The sequence below is a fragment of the Colobus angolensis genome, unplaced genomic scaffold (assembly GCF_000951035.1).
Source record: "Colobus angolensis palliatus isolate OR3802 unplaced genomic scaffold, Cang.pa_1.0 Scaffold317, whole genome shotgun sequence".
Taxonomy (NCBI): domain Eukaryota; kingdom Metazoa; phylum Chordata; class Mammalia; order Primates; family Cercopithecidae; genus Colobus; species Colobus angolensis.
Window position 1 is genome coordinate 1,806,906 of NW_012116455.1, and position 7,141 is coordinate 1,814,046.

Genomic DNA, 7,141 nt, shown 5'->3' on the forward strand with positions numbered 1-7,141 from the left:
GAATTACAGGCTTAAGCCACCACGCCCAGCCTCTCTGTTTATTTTCTAATCTCTTCCACATGGTAGGCTATGTTTACCATATGTAGCGGAATGTATTTACTACATTTCTTGGTTCTAGTTATTTGTATTCTTTGTGAATACAAATAACTGTGTGTGTGTGTGTGTGTCTGTGTGTGCCTTTGGCATTTAGGAAGGGTTGTATAGCTCAGGGTTAATATTGCACTAAAAATGTTTTTGATAGTTTTCCCCCCTTTGAACTAGACACACTTCTAATATGTAGTTTATACGTTTTAAATTATAACTTTCAATGTCAAATATTTCCATACAACAGTCAATTACATGATGTGGCTTTTTTTCTACCTTGTTTACCTGCCACTTCTCATAATAGTATTTGAACCTAAACATATACCAGTGACATTCTGTGATTGTTATCTTGTCCCCACCTTGGTTTTGGTTTAGATCCACAATGAAATGTATTAATGCTCATGAGCTATTCAAAAGTGAACGTTACAGTCATCACTTGCTGAGTGGTACTCATCCTTAACAGAGTTCTCACGAGGCAATCAGGTCTCGCTGAGTTTAGCATGTTTAATAATCTTTTCTCACAGTCTTGATACATGGATCGCATTACTGGATATGAGGTGCCTGAGTTTTTAGAATATATTGTCTGCCCTGGGGGACATACACGGTGTGTGTTCTCATTGTGGGATTCTAGTTTGTTCTACCGGGACCTCTAATTTCTGCCAGTTACTCCATTCACTTGTTCTCTTCAGCACGAGTCTCCAGAGGATGCTTCCTCTGTCCATGCCTCCCCATCTCCCAGCAATTCTGCATTTCCAAGATTGGCACCTCTGGTCCTCTGCACGATGAAGCCCCTTCCTTTCAATTCCCCCGTAGCCAGTGCTTTAATCCACCAGGTCTCAGGTATGATCTGTGTTTCTCCACACTCACTTTCTGAGGATAGTTTTACCTGTGTTCTGTCATTAACAGCCCCTCCCTGCTGTTCTGGCCTCTGTTTGCATAGTGTTTCCTGCTCCCTCTGCCTTTATGTGGCTCCGAGACCCGGCTAGGGCCACAGTGTTCCCTAGCCCTGGTGTTTAGGGGCAGGATTATGGGTGAGATTTTTGATTCTCTAAGTTAACTTTTAGGGCTTTGAAGCGTATGTTGAAAAATTCCGCTGTTATCATCCTAGGTGGCCTTGCTGTCTCCTATCCTCCTACTTCAAATGCAGAACTTCAATTGTGTACAAAAGAAGACTGAATCATATAATACAACACACCCTTATTCATTGACTGGCTTCACCATGGCTGAACTTTTAAAAATACAATCTTAGCCACATACCTATGAAATGCGTATGTGTGTGTTTATATATATATGAATTTGCTTCTGAGATTATGGAGGCTGAAATTCCCAAGATGGAAGGAAAGCTGGATACCCAGGAAAGCATTTGTTTCCCATTAGGCCTCTTAATTCTCTCCTGGCCTTTGATTGATTGTATGAGTCCCACCCCCATTAAGGAGGCCAATCTGCTTCACTTAGTCTGCCCATCCCAATGTTACTCGTATCCGAAACACTCTCTGGAACACAACCAGAATCATGTTTGGCCAAATGTCCTGGCACCCTGGTGCTCGGTCACAGTGACACGTACAAGTAACTATCACACATGCCCTTTGTCATATTTGTGATTTCCACTGTTTTTCCCCCAGTCCGCAGCTTATATCTGTTCTCTTAATACTGCCTTGTGTTGAGCAAAAACTTTTAATTTTTATAAAGTTGACTTTATCAACGTTTTCTTTAATGGTTTGTGTTTATTGATAACAAAGAACATTTTGCCTAACTCTGTGTCATGAAGATTTTGTCTTATATTTTCTGCTATACTTTCTCTGGTTTTATAGTTTATATTTAGTTGCATAATCCATTTTGAGTTAGTTTTTGAGTGAGTATTGAGATTCAGGTGAATTTTTTTCCTTTGGGGATATGCATGTCGAGTTGTTTCTACACAATTTGTTGACAAGAGAATGCCTTCTCCACTGAATCGTATTTGGACATTTGTCAACCCATTGGGTGGTTGAGGCTGGTGAGAGGTCTGTCCTGGTGTTTGGACAGAGAGACAGGGTATGAAGTAGGGTGGTTCTTATAGGAAAAATTAAGGAAGGCACATCTTTCCATGAGGCATAGGAAAGCCCCAAGCACAATTGGGGTACCTTCTACCAGCATGTTGCAGCACACTCATCTCTGCTCTCTCTTCTTCTCCTGTTGCAAAAGCTTGGGTGTGCATAGACACTGAGGTCGAGTGGTGTCTTTGGGCACTTTTGAGCATTGACACCAAAGCTCCAGCATCAAATCTAAGAATATCAAGCAGTCGAGTTGATCACCTGAGGTCAGGAGTTCACGACCAGCCTGACTAGCGTGGTGAAACCTCGTCTCTACTAAATACAAAAACATTAGCCAGGCATGGTGGCGCATGCCTGTAATCTGAGCAGTTGGGAGGCTGAGACAGGAGAATCGCTTGTGTACCTGGGAGACAGAAGTTGCAGTGAGCTGAGATCACACCATTGCACTCCAGCCTGATCAACGAGAGTGAAATTCCATCTTCCAAAGAATAAATAAAAATAAAAGAATATCAAGCAGCTAAAGAAGCAGGAAAACATGACACATAATGAAGAATCTAATAATCCAGTTGAAATTGACACACATGTTGGAAATAGCAGAAAAGGACATTAGAGCAGTTATAATTGTATTTTAATTAAATGGAGAGGTTGAAGATTTTTTAAATATCAAATTCTGTAGATAAAAACTGAGTCTGAAATGGAAGAAGGCACTGGACTAAACATTGCAGAAGAGAAGATTATTGAACTAGAAGGAATAGAAGTTGAAACTAACATAAATGAAACACACAGTAACAAATGACTTGAAAACTAAAAGGACCTTCAGCATAAAAACTTTAAACACCCTAGTATAGGGCTAAATGGAATCCCCGAAGGGCGTGTAGTGGAGAAGAGAGACAAAGATATTTAAAACACACTGGATGAAAGATTTAGAAGCTCCATGGAAACCATAAACTTCAAATATTACAGAAATATGATTATTCTAAGAACAAGAAACATGAAGAAAACTTCACCAAGGAACACCTTAATCAAATCCATCAAAACCAGTGATAAGGAGGAAATCCTAAAAGTAATAAAAGGGGAAAGAACATGTTACATACAGAGCACTAAATGTAAGGATGGCATGAGATTTTTCATAGTAAACTTTACAAACAAGAGGTTTGCAATAAAGTGCTTAAGAAAAACTGTCACCTACAATTCTACACCTGGCCAAATTATCTTTCAAAAATACACATGAGAAAAAGTATTTTTGAACAGAAAACAAAATGATCTCAATTTGCAGATGGTGTGATCCTATATATAGAAAATCCCAAACAATACATACAAATGCAAACACACACACACACACACACAGACACACACACTACTAGAGTTAATAAGCAAATTCAGCAAACTTTCAGCAAACAATCATTTGTGTTAGCAATGAACAATCTGAGAAGAAAATTGACACAATGATTTCATTTATAATAGCACCTGTAAGAATAATATGCCTGGGAATAAATTTGTTCGAGAAGGTGCAGTACTTGTACACAGACAACTACAGAACATTGCTCGAGAAGATTAAGGAAGACCTAAATCACTGGAAAGACATCGTATGTCCATGGGTTGGAAACTGTAACATGGTGAAGATAAAAGTACAACTCAAAGCAATCCACAGATTCAATACAATCCTATCAAAAAGTGGCCTTTTTTTTTACAGGAATGGCTAAGAAGAACTCCATATTCCTAAAAAATAGCAAGTGTCCTCCCAAAACAAAAGCAATCTTGAAATGCAAGGAGGAACATTCTCTATTCCAAAGGTCTTTAACTGCTCTCAGCAATACTTGGTAGTCTTCAATATATAGGCTTTCACATCTTTTTTCTTCCTTTGTTTCTAGACACAATCTCACTCTTTCACCCAGGCTGGAGTACAGTGGCACGAACACAGCTCACTGCAGCATGGAATTCTCAGGCCTGTGATATCCTAGGGCCTCATCTACTGAGTACCTGGGACTACAGGCTCGCACCACCACACCCGGATAATTTTTCTGATTTTCAGTAGAGATGAGGTCTCACTATGTTGCCTAGGCTAGTTTCAAGCCTCTGAGCTCAAGCAACCCTCCTGCCACAGTCTTTCAAACTGCTGGCATTTGAGGCCGAGCCTGGCTGGTTTTCACATCTTCGCTATGTAGTTTATATTTCTTGATGTTATTGTAAATGTTTATTAAAGGAATCTTTTAAAAATTTTGTATTAAAATTATATATTTAAGGAATTACATATATATATTTAAGGAATATAACCTGAGGACTACATATACATATACATAATGAGCTAATGCCTACTAGTTGAGGGCCTTGTGAGTACAAGGTCCCTGGCTCACGAAGCCTTTGTCTAGAAGGATGGAGGGATCAGCAAGGTGGGCACACAGCAGGTTCCGTCTTTGGTACGAGCACCTGCCCACTCGGGTTTCTGGCAATATTAACCAGGCTTCACGATGGGTGAGGTGAGCTAGGAATGGGAAAGTGGATGACCTCAGATCCAGAGACTGCAGTTGTCACCTGGGGACCTGGCATGTGTGTGGAGGAGTCTCCCACGGATTTGGCCCTGGGTCAATGCCCAAACATGCACAAGGACAGGACTCTTGGCCTCAATGTTTTAGGAGCCCCCGGTCTTCTAAAGAGGGTTTGTGGTGGTAAAGAATATTCAACAAAACAGAACAGTTATGAGTACTCTAGCTTGGCAACAGAGAATACTTCCTTGTGCAACTAAATGGCAATATTTGACAATTATGGATGACACAATTGAGCAACAACTTTCACTGTTTAACAAGCAGTGTCTCTGGAACACTAGGTTAGTGCTATTGGATGTTGACTGAAAGGTCAGTGGTTTGAGCCCATCCAATCACATTAATGTTTCTAGCTGATGTGACCTTCCATCTGAAGAGTCTCTTCCTTGGACTAAATATATCTTAAAGCTTCTCTTCTTCCTGTCTCTTGTCTATTTTCCAAGGTGCCTTTTTGTTGCTTGGGGCGAAAAAAGTCCATTTTTAATCCACACCCAACAAACATCTATCTTTTCTTATCCTGGTTTTTAGGGCTTTGAGTTTGTTTGTTTTCTCAGCTTCTCATATTTGGAATACTGTAAACTCCTAACGTGGAGAACGACAGAACCTGAATCACACTTATGACGAAGCCACAGGCTCTGGGTGAAAAACCTAATCCTTCAGGGTTTGAAGTTAAACACATTAATCTTCTGTGCCTCCATTTCTATCATATGGGCTAAATCAGAACACTTAGGTTGTCCAGTGTTTAAATGAGCAGTGCAGAAAAAGCGTGGAGCCAATGTCTGTCACATAGTAATTGGTCAACATGCATGAGCTCCTATCAGCGTCAGGGCCTCCAGCATTTCCATCACGCTTTGATCTTTGAAATGTCCTTCCTGATGTGAGTGAATAATTCTTCAAACATTCTCTAACTGACGGCCATGAAATTGCTCCAATGTGTATTATTACAAATACAACTGCAGGGACGAGACTGACACATGCATCTGTCGTGCATCGCTTGTCTATTTCTCTGTAGACACCTGAGGATGGAATTGTCAGACCAAAGTGTTTATACATTTCTGATTTTGCTAATTTCTGTCTAAATTACTGTGAAAAGAAGATATAACAAGTCATACTTTTAACATTTTATGAGAATTCTTTTTTTCTTCATCTTCTGGCCAGAACTGGGAAGTACTTGCCTACCATTTGCTCTGAACTTACTTTTGCCAACATTTCTGTAGTCATACAGTGGCATCACATTGTATGCGTGACATCAAACTCAAATCCTTAAATGAGAAGAAGGATTAACATGATTGTATAAAAATTTATATTCAAAATACAATGAATGCAAATATATATGTGTATATAAATACATATATACACACATACATATATGGGAAAGGAAAATTTTTATTTGGTTACTTTATCAAAGTTACGTATACTTGAAAATTTGTTTAATAAAACAGCAGTCCCCTTGTGTACTCCTAGAGTTTCATCACATAGAAGCAATTATTTATTTATCTCCTTATATCCAAACAGATATTATAACATTTTTGATTTTCAAGTTTAGGCACTATCTCTCCTTCACATACTTGCTCATCATCACCCCCCACCCAAACATGCCTCTCACTACCTTACCCTCTAACATGTTTGTGTCCTAGTTTGCTGGGTCAATTACTACATTGTTATAACTTGTATATTTTATTCAGAGTTCAGTCACATTGGATATACATAGCAGGAATGAAAGGCCGGTATCTTCAGGTACTCTCTCTCAAGTGGATAAGCTTCAGAGATTTTTGTAATCTTTGGTCACCTGCGCCATCTTTTTCCTATTCCAGGTAAGTACTGGATCTGATGGGCCCAGCTGAGGTCAGGCACTCACTCCTTTGAGGAGGGGAGAGCAGGACATCTTCATGTGTAGTACCAGGAAGACACTGTCCAAAGAGGGACAGGTAGTTCTAAGACAGAAAAGTCAATCCAGGGTACGGGTAGGCAAAACGACACGAAAAGAAAAGGTGTCTGTTCTGTGAGGGGAGCATCCAGTAGAGGGTGGATTCAGAGTGGGAGGGGAGAGTTTTGAGAGATATGGGCCATGGATATTCCTCTGTGGGCTAGAGCCACACAGGACTGACTCTTGGGGTCTCTCAAGGGCAGGGAGCTGAAGAGAATCTGCTCTCCCCAACCTCGGAGACTGGTAAGGGGACTGTCCTTGTCAGCAGACAGAAATGGGGTCTGCGCCAGGGCAGTTCTGGTGGGAAAGAAAGAACAGGACATCTTCTCCTTAAGGTAAGGTCCTGAGTTCAGGTCTTGCTAGGGAGGGAGGTTACCTTGGGCATTGGCAGCTGAAGATGGTTGGCCAGACGAGGGCACTGAATCTATGTACTACAAACTTGTAGTTCTAGTAAAAGAATAGCTGCAGTAAAGGGTCTTTAGGAAGAGGAGGTGGAAGACTTGATTTTGGTTGGGGGGTCCAAGAAGAATGTCTGCCTTGCTGTGCAGAAGCCTTCTGCA

At 40.5% G+C, this 7,141-nt stretch overlaps 1 long non-coding RNA gene across 1 annotated transcript; it reads right to left on the minus strand.

Annotated features, from left to right (window-relative positions):
- Positions 1-5,421: 5,421 nt before the first annotated feature.
- LOC105518338 lies at positions 5,422-6,850 on the minus strand. Its single transcript, XR_001002808.1, has 3 exons — positions 6,269-6,850; positions 5,767-5,916; positions 5,422-5,670 (listed from the first exon to the last, which is right to left on the minus strand). It is a non-coding gene; the product is annotated as an uncharacterized LOC105518338 (long non-coding RNA).
- Between the last annotated feature and the right edge of the window lie 291 nt (positions 6,851-7,141).